Here is a 13,719-nt window from a genome sequence, read left to right on the forward strand (position 1 = left end):
TCTGCCTATGTCTCTGCCTCCTTCTCTGTATCTCTCATGAATAAATGATAAGATCTTTTAAAAATAATAATAATAAAATAAATCTTTTTTTTAAGTGTATGTACCTAGCAACACAGCTTAAAATGCATGAAACAATAAGTAATATAACTGAAAGAACTAATAAAATCTATTTTAGATTTTTCAACACTTCTCTCTCAGTAATTAATAGAACATGTAGACAAAAAAACACCCAACCATCACCACCAACAAAAATCAGTAAGGATACAGAAGACTTGAACAACACTTTTAATCAACTTGACCTAACTGACATTTATACAACACTGTACCAAAAAACATCAGAATAGACAGTCTTTCCAAGCGCATATGGAACATTCACCAAGAACATATTCTGGGACAAAAAAACAAATGTCAAGAAATTCAAAAAATTGAAATCATCCAAGAATGTTCTCTGAATACAAAGGAATTGAATTAGAAATCAATAAAAGAAAAATATCTGGAAAATCCCCAGATATGTGCAAATTAAACAAAACACTCCTAAAGAACTCAAGGGATGAGGGAGAAATCACAAGGGAAATTAAAAAATACTTTGAATGCAATGAAATCAACCTTTCAAAATGTGAGGGATACAGCAGAAGCGGTGCTTGAAGGGAACGCTAGCACATTATATGCTTGTATGACAAGAGAAGACAGTCTCAAATCAGTTGTCTAAGCAGAGCAAACTAAACAAGCAAGCTGAAGGAGGAAAGAAAATACTAAAGATAAGCAAGAGCAGGAATCAAATAGAAACTGAACAAAGACATAGACATTTAAATTAAATGTATTGTGATAACCATTTCACGGTAAGTCAAACCATTATGTTATATGCCTTAATCTTCTACAGTGCTGTATGTCAATTAGATATCAATAAAACTGGGGGAAAAATAGAGACTATCAATGAAACCAAACAGCTGTTTCTTTCAAAAACTAGTAAAAATCCTCTGGGCCAACAGACAAAGGACACACTGCTTCCTGAGACACAGAAACAATCACCTGTGTCTGTACCATCCTTCCAGGGCTGACAGACCAAGGGACATGAGCCTCAACAGGGCTGGTTGGGGGCATCTTCTAACAGTGCCTTTTCTCCAGCTACCTAGCAGATACAGGAGGGAAGGAAACCTGGCTCAATGCACAATGCAGCCTTTGACATCAGGCTGCAGCAGGAGGCCCAGGCAGGAGGGGAGGGGCAGCCCAGCCCTCAGGACCCATAGTCCCTACACTGTCAGGCCTCTGACTGGGGAGCAGCACTCCTCCCTGCCTCTCTGCAGATTGCTTCAGGCCTATCAGGCTGTGGCACATTCCTCACATTCTAGGACTGAGATACACAGTTGGGTTCCTGTGGGGGAGGCCAGGGTGGAGGAGAAGGGCAGAGAGCATCCCAGGAATCGAGGCTGCTGTTCTTGTTTCCCCCTGGCTGACTTGGCCCGCACTGACTTGCCTGCCCATGAGAGAGCCATCCCCACCCAGCCTCTCTGTCTGTGAACACCTCCCCTGGGCGCAGCAGCTCACCGGGGCGCCAGCAGCATTGGTGAGCCAGCTCCTCACTGGTGAAAGGGCACAGCCCCAGCCCCTGCTCCTAAAGCCTTGGTCAGAAGGAATCCAGGCAATCACCTGCTGGAGCCCAGCACCTTACTGATGAGAGGATGCAGGACCAAGTCTGGTAAGGCTCCGAGTACATGCAAAATCTAGTGACAAAAAACAAACCTCATCTGCTTCTTGGGTAAGTCAGCAGAGCAGAGGAATGCGGTTGACATAGTGAGCTGAACTTCAAAAGCCTCCTGTGAGATCTCACAAATGGAGTGGAAAAACTATGGGCTGAATCCAAATAAGACTAGACAGATTGATGACTAATTTAAAGACCACTAACAAATTACTTAAGGCTTCTTGGGATGCTGTTTTCTTTGTTTTATGGACGTATGGTTGACATACAATGTTATGTTCACTTCAGGTATACAACATAAGTGATTCAACAATTTTATACATTATGCAGTGCTCACCAGGATAAGTGTAGTTGCCATCTGTCACTATACAAAGCTATTACAATATTATTGACTATATTTCCTATGCTGTACTTTTCGTCCCTGTGACTTCTTTATTTTATAACTGGAAGTTTATACCTCTGAATCCCCTTCATCTATTTTGCCCATCCCCCACCCTCTCTTCTCTGGCAATCACCACCAGTTTGTTCTCTATATTTATGAGATTGTTTCTATTGTGCATGTGTACATGTGTGTGTTCATTTTCTTTTTTAGATTCCACATATCAATGAAATCATATGGTAATGAAATTTTTCTCTGTCTGACGTATTTCACTTAGCATGATACTAAGTTCATCCACGTTGTCAGGAATGACAAGATTTTATTCTTTTTATGGCTGAGGAATATTCCATTATATATGTGTACATATATATAATATACGACTTTATTGTTATATATATAATATATATATATATATAATATACCGCTTCTTTATCCATTTATTTATCAATGGACAAGGGACGGTTTCCATATCTTGGCTATTGCAAATAATGCTGCTGCAATAAACATAGGGGTGCTTATTTTTTTTCAAATTAGTGCTTTGTTTTCATATTCTTGGGGTAAATACCCAGCAGTGGAATTTCTAGACCATATAGTATCTCTATTTTTAATATTTTGAGGAACCGCCACAGCCTCCCACAGTGGCTACGCCAATTTACATTCCCACCAACCATGCACAAGGATTCCCTTTTCTCCACATCTTGGGTGCTATTTTCTGAACAGGTTCTTAGTCCAGTTCTTATTCTATTCCAGGTCAAAATTTGATAAAGTTTTGAATGAAGGCACATATTCACTCTTTCAAATAATACTGAATGAGCACCTACTCTGTGAGCACCCACTCATGTGGGCGCTAGTGACACTGTTGAGTAAAAACAGAGCCCCTGCCTTCACAGAATCCATAATCCATTGAAGACTTAGAGGTCAATTGAAGTGTCACATAAGTAATTATACAACAAGAGCTATAAGGAGGAGGAAGGAAAGCATGCGTGGTAAGAGCATATAAAAGAGGAGGAATCTAGGCAGGGAAATCAAGGAAGATTTCCCTACAGAAGTGACTTTGCAGCTTAGTCTGCAGACTTAGCTGAAAACTAAGAGTTACTTAGTCTGAAAACTAAGTAAGAGTTACATAGACAAAGATGGGAGGGAAAAGAATTCCAGAGGGACCAGCATGTCCCTCAGGTCCTGTGCCCGAAGGGAATATGACCAGCCTAAGGCAATGAAAGGCCACTGAACAGAGTGTGCATGCAGGGAGCCATGAGGAGCTGTATTTACTTGCTGGAATGTAAGCTCCATGAAGGCAGAGAATTTGTATTATTTTGTTCACAGCTGTGTGAGCAACTACAACTGCGTGCCTACTACTGTGCCTTCCACACAGCAGAAACTGAAAGATAGTGAATGAATGAGTGAAAGCTGACAGAGTATTAGACTTATGGGGTACAGGGACTATAGCAATGGTATAGGATTTTAGGCAAAGGGACATTGTGAACAGATTTCTCAGTTTTGTAGCTTCTCATTTCCTTAGAGATTTTATTATGAATGGATGTTGGATTTTAGTAAAATGCCTTATCTGCATCATTGAAATAATTATTTTTCTTTTCTTATCTGATAATAGGGTAAATTACATTGATTGATTTTCAGATGTTGAACCAACCTTACATCCTCCACTTGTTCATTATGTGTTATCCTCTTAATATATTACTGGATTTGATTTGCTAACATGTTGCAAGGAGGTATCTCTGCCCATGAGGTATATTTGGGCTTTAGATTTCTTTTCATGTAATGTCTTTGTCTGATTTTGGTATCAAATTAATATTGGCCTCATAAAATAAATTGGAAAATATTCTACCCTTTTCCATTTTTTGGAAAAGTTTCACTAGAACTGATATTATTTCTTCCTTAAGTGTTTGGCAAAATTCACCACCAGACTTATATGAGCTAGGAGTTTTCACTTTTAGAAAGTTTGTAGCTATAAATTCAATTTTTTTTTCAATACACAGCATTACTCAGATTATATACCTTCCTTTTTAAAAAGATTTATTTATTTATTTGTTTGTTTGTTTATTTTAGAGAGAAAAAGAGTGCATATGTGCACATGAGTTGAGGAGGGGCGGAGGGAGAGAGAATCCTCAAGCAGACTCCCTGCTGAGTGCAGAGCCCATGCAGGGCTCGATCCCAGGACCCTGAGACCATGACCTGAGCTGAAATCAAGAGTCAGGCACTTAACTGACTAGGGCATGCATATGCCCTATTATTTCTCTTGAGTGAGCTTTGGAAATTTTGTTCTTTCAGGCAATTTTTCCATTTCATGTAAGTTCTCAAATTTATTAACATAAAGTTCTTCATAATAATCCATCACTAACCTTTTAATTTCTGTAAGATCTGTAATAAAGCCTTTCTTTCATTTCTGATACTGATAACTGGTAACTTCTCTCTTCTTTTTCCTTGATAAGACTGACTAGAAATTTATAAATTATGGTTCCATTGACTTTTCTCTATTGTTTTTCTGTTTTCTACTTTATTGATTTCTGTTCTCAATTTCCTTCCTTCGGCTTCCTTTGTGTTTAACCTGCTTTCCTTTTATAGTTTCTTAAGATAGTAACTAAGATCATTATTGTGAGACTTTCCTTCTTTATAAGTAATTATTTCTATATATTTTCCTTTGAGCATTTCTTTAGCCACATGTTTTTATACGTTGTGTTTCCACTTGTTTAACTTAAAATACATTAGAACTTTTTTCATGATTCCCTCTTTGATCCACAGGTTATTTAGAAGTGTATCTTTAAATTTCTAATTATATAGAATTTTTTGCTCTTTCTTTTATTCACTTCTAGTTTAATCCTATTATCATCAAAGAACATGTTTTATATTATTTACATTCTTATAAATTTGCAAAGATTAGTTTTGTGACCCAAAATATGAATTACCTTGGTGAATGTTCCTTGTATATTCAAAAATAATGCTTATTTTGCTATTTTTTTATCTTGCTATCGGGTTCTATACATATTAGTTAAGTCAGGCTAGTAGGTAGTGTCTTTCAGTTAATCAACCACAAGTTGGTTGATTGTGTTCTTAGTGTCCTTCAGTTCTTCTGGTATCTTTTAGGTCTTCTTCAGGAGTCAGTCCACAATCACAAATATGTATGCACTTAATAAAAGAATTAGAGAATATATAAAGCAAAATGATGTAATAAAAAAAGAAAAAGACATATCCATAATTATATTTGGAGGCATCAATATTAACTGATAAAACAAGTAAATGAAGATAAATTGGCCAGAGAAAAGAGTAGAAGAATTAGAAATTTGACTCATATTTCTGCATCATCATTAGCACATCATCATTATCAAACATTTATTGCCTCCTGGCATATTATATTTGACCATTAGAGGTTGCAGACTTCTTTGTTTACAAGAGCCAAGCAGGTGAGTGAATAAGTGAAGTTGGCTGGCTGACACCTAGCTTTAGAGGGGGTCAGGGAAACGACAGGAAGAGATACAGCCGTGATGCACAGGAGAGGACATATCCAGTCTAGGGTGAAAAAGCCCTGCTCAGCTGTTAAAGAATGAGAAACATGCTGTAAAATATGACCAGAACTTCTGTTTTGGCATAGCAACCAGAAATCCACATTTTCAAGTGAAATATCCCCCATGTCTTTTTTTTTTCCCCATGTCTTAATGTTGTAAAGGTAAATCAAAATAGTATTTGAAACATTGTGTGGGTCAATACTTTAATAAACTTGCCTGTAGGCTAAGTCCAGCCTAAGAGCTTCTGCCTTGCAACATTAGGTATAAATGCTAATTATTCCTTTTGGACAACTCCCTATTTAGTTGGAGTCATGAGATATGCATTGGGTTATATATTTCATGGTGGATCTGTCGAGAACAAAGTGGGGTATATTCAAACAGTCACGCATTCAACAGACATTCTTATCACCTGCCATATGTCAGGTGTTACTCTAATAGTGGAGTTTTATCAATGAAAACAGATGAAATCCTTGCCCTCAAGAATCTTATAATCTAGTGAGAGGATAAAGGTAGTGAAAATCACAAATAAATAAATAACATAATGATTATACAATAAGCACTATTTTTTAAAAAGACTAATTGCCAGGGTAGAAGTGCTGCAATTTTATTAGGACAAAGAAACAGGACTGAGAAGGTTAACAACTGAGCAAATATTTAAAGACATGAGGGAGGGATCCATGGACATCCAAGAGAAGAGTATACCAAGAAATGAGAAGAGCCAATGCAAAGGCCCTGGGGCAGGACTGTGCACAGCATGCTAGAGAAAGACCAGAATGGATAGCTAAATTCGTTGTGGTACCAAATCTAATGTAGGGGGAGGCATACTTCCCACACTCCAATGAGCAATTCTCAGCCACGAGGGTGTCCAAGAATTCAACTCAATTCAGACACTGTATACTCAGAGACAGCATCAGATTCTATAGGTTAAAGGTTTGGTCCTGCAAGACCGTGCCCCACATGCACCAACTTCAGATGTCAGATGCAAACCCAGGTTATTACCTGTGCTCTGACCAACTGGCTATAAATCAGAGGTTCCCAAAACTTCCTCCTTGGGTTTGACTAATGTGCCAGAATGACTCGGAGAACTCAGAGAAAACTTTTACGTACTAGATTGCTAGTTTATTATAAAAGATATAACTAACCTAGGAACAGCCAGATAGAAGAGATGCATAGGACAAGGTATGGGGAAGGCATAGAGAGCTTCCATGACTTCTCCAGGTACACCATTCCCCCCAAATCTCCAGGCGTTCACCAAACCAGAAGCTCTCTGAACCCTGTTCTCATGCATTACATAGTGGTGATTGATTAAATCATTGGCCATTGGCAATTGATTCAACCTCCAGACCCTCTCCTCTCCCCAGAGGTCAAAGGTGGGATTTAAAGTTCTATTTGTCTAATCACATAGTTGGTTCTCCTGGCAACCCATCCTTAGGTTATGTCCAAAAGTCACATCATTAACATAAAATAGACACCTTTATCACTTTCGACATCTCAGAAAATCCAAGGGTTTGGAGAGTTGTGAACCCCTCTCATATATATATGAGAAATACATTTTGATCATCCAAATAACAAATATATATTTTTCTTATAAATCACAATATCACAAAAATGTTGCTAGAACACCTCAAGCCCAACTCAGGGATCAATCAAGATTAGGCAGGAAGCAGAGAGCGCCTTAAAAGGAGTAATTGAAGAGTGTTAAGTATAAAGACTCTTTAGGAAGCCTTGGACTGAGAGAAGGTAAACCTGGAAGGTGAGGCCCTGGAGACATTTATCAATAGCACTCCTCCCCCAGAAGGGGCCAGCAGAGAGCAGGATTCCTGGAGCCTGAACAAGGAAGGCTGTAGGAGAGGGCGACAGAGGTAGTCTTTGGTAAAGGAACTGAGTCATGGCTAACATCAGGCTTAGCGGGGAAGGAAACAGAGAGATAAATACCCCAACCTCTCTCAGCTCCCATCTGCCCATCCCAAACCAACACCTACCATCGACTGATTCAACCAGAAGCCAAACACTGTGGAGAAAGTTGAAGATTCCTGGGATCAGTCTCCTGAAGAAGAGAGCAGGATGGAAAAGGCTGGAAAATGAATCTGGGGGGACAAGAAGAGAGTGTCCAGGACAGAGAGAGAGCAGTAGGAGATAAGGTCAGAGAGATGTGTGGTTTTGTAAAGCCTGATAGTCTGTTTCAAGAATGTTGGCTTTTGCTCTAAGTGAAACATGGAGCCACTGTGGGATTTTTAGCAGGATACTGATGGTTTGACCTCTATTTTATAAAGAATCACTCTGGCTGCTAGTAGAAATGGATTGTGTGTGATGGAAGGGCAGGGGTGGAGTCCACTGGCCCTGACTTGGACCACAGTGCTAACAGTGGAAGTGGTGAGAAGTGTTCTAATTCTAGATTTCCCAAGAAAATCTAAAAAGATTTCCAGATGGACTAAGAGTAGGATGTAAGAGAAAGGCAAGCATCAGGATGACTAATGTTTTGGCCTGAGCGTCTACAAAGCTCCAGTTGCCTTTAACTGAGATGGGAGGGCCTATAAGTGAAGCTAACTTAGCTGCATGGGTGGGTGGTGGACATATTAAATTTGAGTCTATTAGACATCCAAACGAAGATACTGAATAGACTCTTGAATATACTAGTTTGGAGCTCATAAGAAAGATTTGGACTGAAAATATGAATTTGGGAATCATCAATATCGAAATATATTGGAAATATGAGAAGGAAGAAGCACTACCACATGGAGAATCAAAGAAAGCTCCACAGAGGAGGTGGCATGTCATTTGCATCTTGAAGGATGGAATTTTGACAGCAGAAATAAGTGAGAAGAACATTCCAGATAAAGGAAAAACCACTTAGAAAAATGCTAGGATAGGAAATTGGAGGCAGATTTGGGGAAGGCTAGTAGAGTCAGGAAGTGCTATAAGTTTGGTATTAAAGGAAGTCAAAGGCAGAAATGGAGCTAGAACATAGTCCCTCACTTTCAGCTCATTCATGCATTTGTCGTATACTCACCAAATATTTCTGGACCACCTACTTGGTCTAGGTGCTATACTGTGTTCTGAATATAATCAAAACACATATCAAGCAGTCATTATGCATTCGAAGGTGCAAAAGTCACCATCAATAAAATGAAAAGACAACCAATGGAATGGGAGAAATATTTGCAAATCAAATATCTGATAAGGAGTTATTATCCAAAATATATTTTTTTAAACCTCATACAACTCAATAGCAAAAAACAAACACTCTGATTAAAAAATCAGCAAAGGAACTAAATAGACATTTTTCCAAAGACAGACATATGATCATGAGGTACACAAAATGATGCTTGACATCACTAATCATCAGATTGATGTAAGTCAAAACCACAATGAGTTAACACTTCAAACCTGTTAGAATAGCTGTTAGCAAAAAAGCAAGAGATAACAAGTGTTAGCAAGGATGTATAGGCAGGGAAGCTCTTGTGCCCTGTTGGTGGGAATGTAAATTGGTACAGCCACTATGGAAAACAGCATGACAGTTTCTCAACAAATTAAAAATAGAATTACCTGCAATATGATCCAGCAATTCTGCTCCTGGATATTTACCCAAAGTAAATGAAATCACTCCTTAAAGATATACCTGCACCCCATGTTCATTGCAGCATTATTTACTAGAGCAAAGACATGGATGGATAAAGAAAATGTGGGTCATAAATATATAAAGAAAATGTGAGATATAAATATGAATGTGAGATCTATATAACTATAAATATTAGCAAATGTAAATATTTAAATATCTATTTTTCATGGAATAATATTCAGCCATTAAAAAAAGAAATCCTGTCATTTGCAACAATATGGATGGACCTTGAGAGCATTATGGTAAGTGAAATAAGTCACTCAAGAAAGACAAATACGTATGATGTCACCTATATGTGGAATCTAAAAACCAAACTAATGGAAACGGAGAATAGATTGGTGGTTGCCAGAGGCAGGAGGTAGGGTGTAGGTGAAGTGAGTGAAGGTGGTCAAAAAGCAAAAACTTCCAGTTACAAGATAAATAAGTACCAGGGATGTGACATACAGCAGAGTGACTATAATTAACAATATACTATATTGTGGGCACCTGAGTGGCTCGGTTGGTTGTGTCTGCCTTTGGCTCAGCTAATGATCTCAAGGGCCTGGGATGGAGCCCCCACATCAGGCTCCCTGCTCAGCAGGGAGTCTGCTTCTCCCTCTCCCTCTGCCCCTCCCTCCTGTTCATTTTCTCCCTGACAAATTAATAAATTAAATCTTAAAAAAATACTGTATTGTACATTCAAAAGTTGCCAAGAGAGTAGATCTTAAAATTTCTCATCACAAGAAAAAAAAAAAAACTTTTAACTACCTGAGGTGATGGATGTTAACTAAACTTATGGTTGCAACATATACATATAACAAATCATGATGTATTCAGATATAATTGACATGTAATATGTCATATGCCAATTGTATTTCAATAAATCTGGAAACAAAAGTAATAAAAGATAGAAGAATATAATTTTTTAAAAAAAGTATATTTATAGAACACCTATTTTCTGCTAGACACTCTTGAAGGCCCCAGGAGATACAGCAATGGATGAAATAGACGGACATCCACTCTCCTGAGGAATTTTCAGAGTGAAGTTTGTACAACTTTAGCAAAGACCCACCTGGCAAATAGGTCCCTCCTGGAGACTCACCTACAGCCCTCATCCAAGAGCCTCTCACTTCTCACCCACTTTCTACTCTACCCTCTACATCGAGTCTCCCAGAGGCCAGCTCTTTGCTTTTTATAGCTAATACTTTATTTCAAATTTGTCTTTTCATGATGATTTTATGTCTTTTTATATTCTATGGATCCCTGGAATAAATTTTCTGTCAACAAAGTAAAAAGCAAAGGGAGAGGGATCCCTGGGTGGCTCTGCGGTTTAGCGCCATCTTCAGCCCAGGTTGTGATCCTGGAGACCTGGAATCGAGTCCCACATCAGGCTCCCTGCGTGCAGCCTGCTTCTCTCTCTGCCTCTCTCTCTTTCTGTGTCTCTCATAAATAAATAAATAAAATCCTAAAAAAAAAAAAAAAGGCAAAAAAAAAAAGGCAAAGGGAGAGAAAAAAGGAAAAAGAACTTCATTGAATCCTCACAACGCACCATCAAAGCTCTATTAACATCAGCCCTAGTTTAAGAAAGACAAGGGGCCAGGAGTCTGAGTCACTCGCCCCAGCTGACTCAGCTAATAGGGCACAGCAGGGTCGGGTTCGAGGCCGGGCAATGGGGCTCTAGGGCTCCGTCCTTACCGCTCTGGTTAGTGCCTGTCACTCTGGCGGGAAGAGCCAAGCAGCATCTGTGGCCAGGTAGCCCTCAGAAGGTACCAGATTGCCAAGTCGCAGGCGGGGGGTGGGGAGGTGTTCTCCAGGCTTTCCTCTGCGCAGATGTGAATCGTGCCCTTGCCAAGGGTCGGGGGAGGAACTGGGAGCAGCAGCTGGGGATGCGATGGGGCTGCTGACCCACAGACCAGGCCGAGGTCATCGGTGGCCGGCTCTGACCTCACCCAGGAGAGCTGATGTTCTTTCAACATGTCAGTTTCCTATTCTTTGGCTCCCGCAGCCAGCCTGGGGTCAAGGGCAGGCAACCGAAGCCTCACCCTGGAGGGCTGGCCTGCAAGTGTCCACTCCTACTCCTTCCCCTCCCGGCCCACTTTAAAGAGAAAGAAACTGAGGCCCAGAAAGACTGAATCATTTCTTCAACACTTTTAGGCAGTTTTGTGGCAAAGCCTCTATTAGAACTCAAACCTCAGGACTCTCGGGCCAGCGTGCTTCCACAGAACACGCTAACACTCATCAGCTCAGGTTTTAAAGTTAGGTTCCCTAGTGAGCAGGCTGGGATAGATGGTGTGTGTGCTCGTGTGCGTGCATGTGAGGGTGTGGGCCAAGTGCAGGACACGAGCCCAGGACTGACACTCCCCACCACTCCCAGGGAAAGGAATTTTTCTTCATTCCAGCTTCTCTTTCAGGGAGATTCAGGTTTTCAGTCATCAGACCCAATGAAGGCCATGGGAAGGAGGAGCCCCGGCACCCAGTGAGTCCATGTCAGGTGTGTCTCCAGGGGACACCAGCATCTGGGCAACAAGAGGTCTGTGCATGGCTGGAAATAGTGAGAAATAGGGGGAACCTCAACACCATCCCCATGGGAGCCGTCAAATAATGAGGGTGTATTTAGTTGGTGGTGAAAAAGAATGAAGTAGGTCTACATATCAGTCAAGGAAAGATCCTCAAGATATATTATGAAGCAGGGACACCTGGGTGGCTCAGCGGTTTAGCACCTGCCTTCTGCCCAGGGCGTGATCCTGGAGTCCCAGGATCGAGTTCCACATCAGGCTCCCTGCATGGAGCCTGCTTCTCCCTCTGCTTATGTCTCTGCCTCTCTCTCTGTGTGTCTTTCATAAATAAATAAATAAATAAATAAATAAATAAATAAATAAATAAATAAATAAATAAATAAATAAATAAATTCTTCAAAAAAAGATATATGATGAAGCAAAAAGTAAAGAAATGTGCATACAATGTGAACCCATTTATGTACAAAAGTAGATGCTAAATGACTTTGAATGTGTAGAAAAAGGACCACATCGACCTGACGACTGCAGTCCATTTACTCACTCCACAGATGCTTATGAGTGCCCTCTCTGGGCAGCAGGCACTGTGCTGGGCAAGGGCGTCAGCAGGAGGCAGAGTGGACACCATCCCACCCTCCTGCAGCCCAGTAATGAGGGGATGGGGGACGGAAAGCGCATTCTGTATTTTTTTAGTTGCTCCATTATCTGAAGTTTTTAACAACAAAATTTATTTGTGACTGTGTGGTTATAAATGCGGAAATTCATAAATAAAAAAGGAGGTGTAAGGAGAAGAGAAATTCATGGCTAAGTGCGTGTGTCTAGATGCCTTAACCAGCAGGGGGCAGCACAGACAGCATCTGAGCTACACAGAGACTCTGGTGACCTGTTTTATTCCTTGCAGACACAGTGATCACAAATAACAACCTGTGATTGTACAGGAGGTCTCTGTTTATAAAACTCATCCAAAGTCATCGACTCCTTCCATCCTCGCACCGTGCCTGTGAAGCAGCAGGCCTGTGTGTACGTGAGGAACACGTCAGCTGACTTCTCTGAGGTCTTATTTCTAATAGTTGGCAGAGATGAGTTTTCTCACATATGGGGGTGGGGGCGTGTGTGACAGGGAATACACATACATAGCTTCATCACTTAAAACTTAGAAGGCAACATAAACCAGAAACACAAACATACACACACACACACACACACACACTCCCCACAGAATAAAGTCTAGATGCTTCTAACCTACACAGAGCCGCTTTCCTATAGCAGTTAAGCAAACAAGCGGAACAAACTTATCATCCACACACTTTCATGCACAGTCGGCAAACATGAGAGAGAGAGATCCATTTAAATATAGAGGCTAGTTCTTCTGATTTCGTAAAGTCTATCTTAGTCCCAGAGACTATTATTTTTCAAACGTGAAAGTGCAAAAAAATCTCTAGGGAATTTTAATAAAATGTAGATTCTGATCTTGTAGGAGTGAAGGAGGGCCCAAGCATCGGTATTTCTAGCAAGCTCCCAGGTGATCAATGGCTACTGGTCTACGGACCACCCTTTAAGGAGTAAGGCCATAGTCTATGCCATTCCTTTCCCTGGATGGAGACCTCCACTTAGCATGAGATGGAAGCAACAGAGCTGCCAACCCCTCAGTTCCTTCTTTCACTGTGTGAGCATCTCTCTCCACTGAGAGTAATTCCAGTGTTTTTTGTTTTGTTCTGTTTAATTCTAGTGTTTAAAGACTATGTTTTGTTCATACATGACTCTTAAACCAAGCCCATCAATTAACCTCAACTTCACCTGAAGAAACTATGATCATATCATAGCTCCAGGCTTCCAAGTCAATCCAAGGAGGATTATGTTAGCTATTTTGAGATTTTGAGGTCCAATCCTCTGATTTGATGTGAGTCTCATGTATGCAACAGTGTCATTGACTTAAAGCAAAGAAAGAATTTTTGTTTTATTGTCACTCAGTTCCCATGGTTCTCAACTAGGGGCAATTTGCCTCCTGGGAATAT

This window comes from Nyctereutes procyonoides, unplaced genomic scaffold (assembly GCF_905146905.1).
Source record: "Nyctereutes procyonoides isolate TBG_1078 unplaced genomic scaffold, NYPRO_anot_genome, whole genome shotgun sequence".
NCBI lineage: Eukaryota > Metazoa > Chordata > Mammalia > Carnivora > Canidae > Nyctereutes > Nyctereutes procyonoides.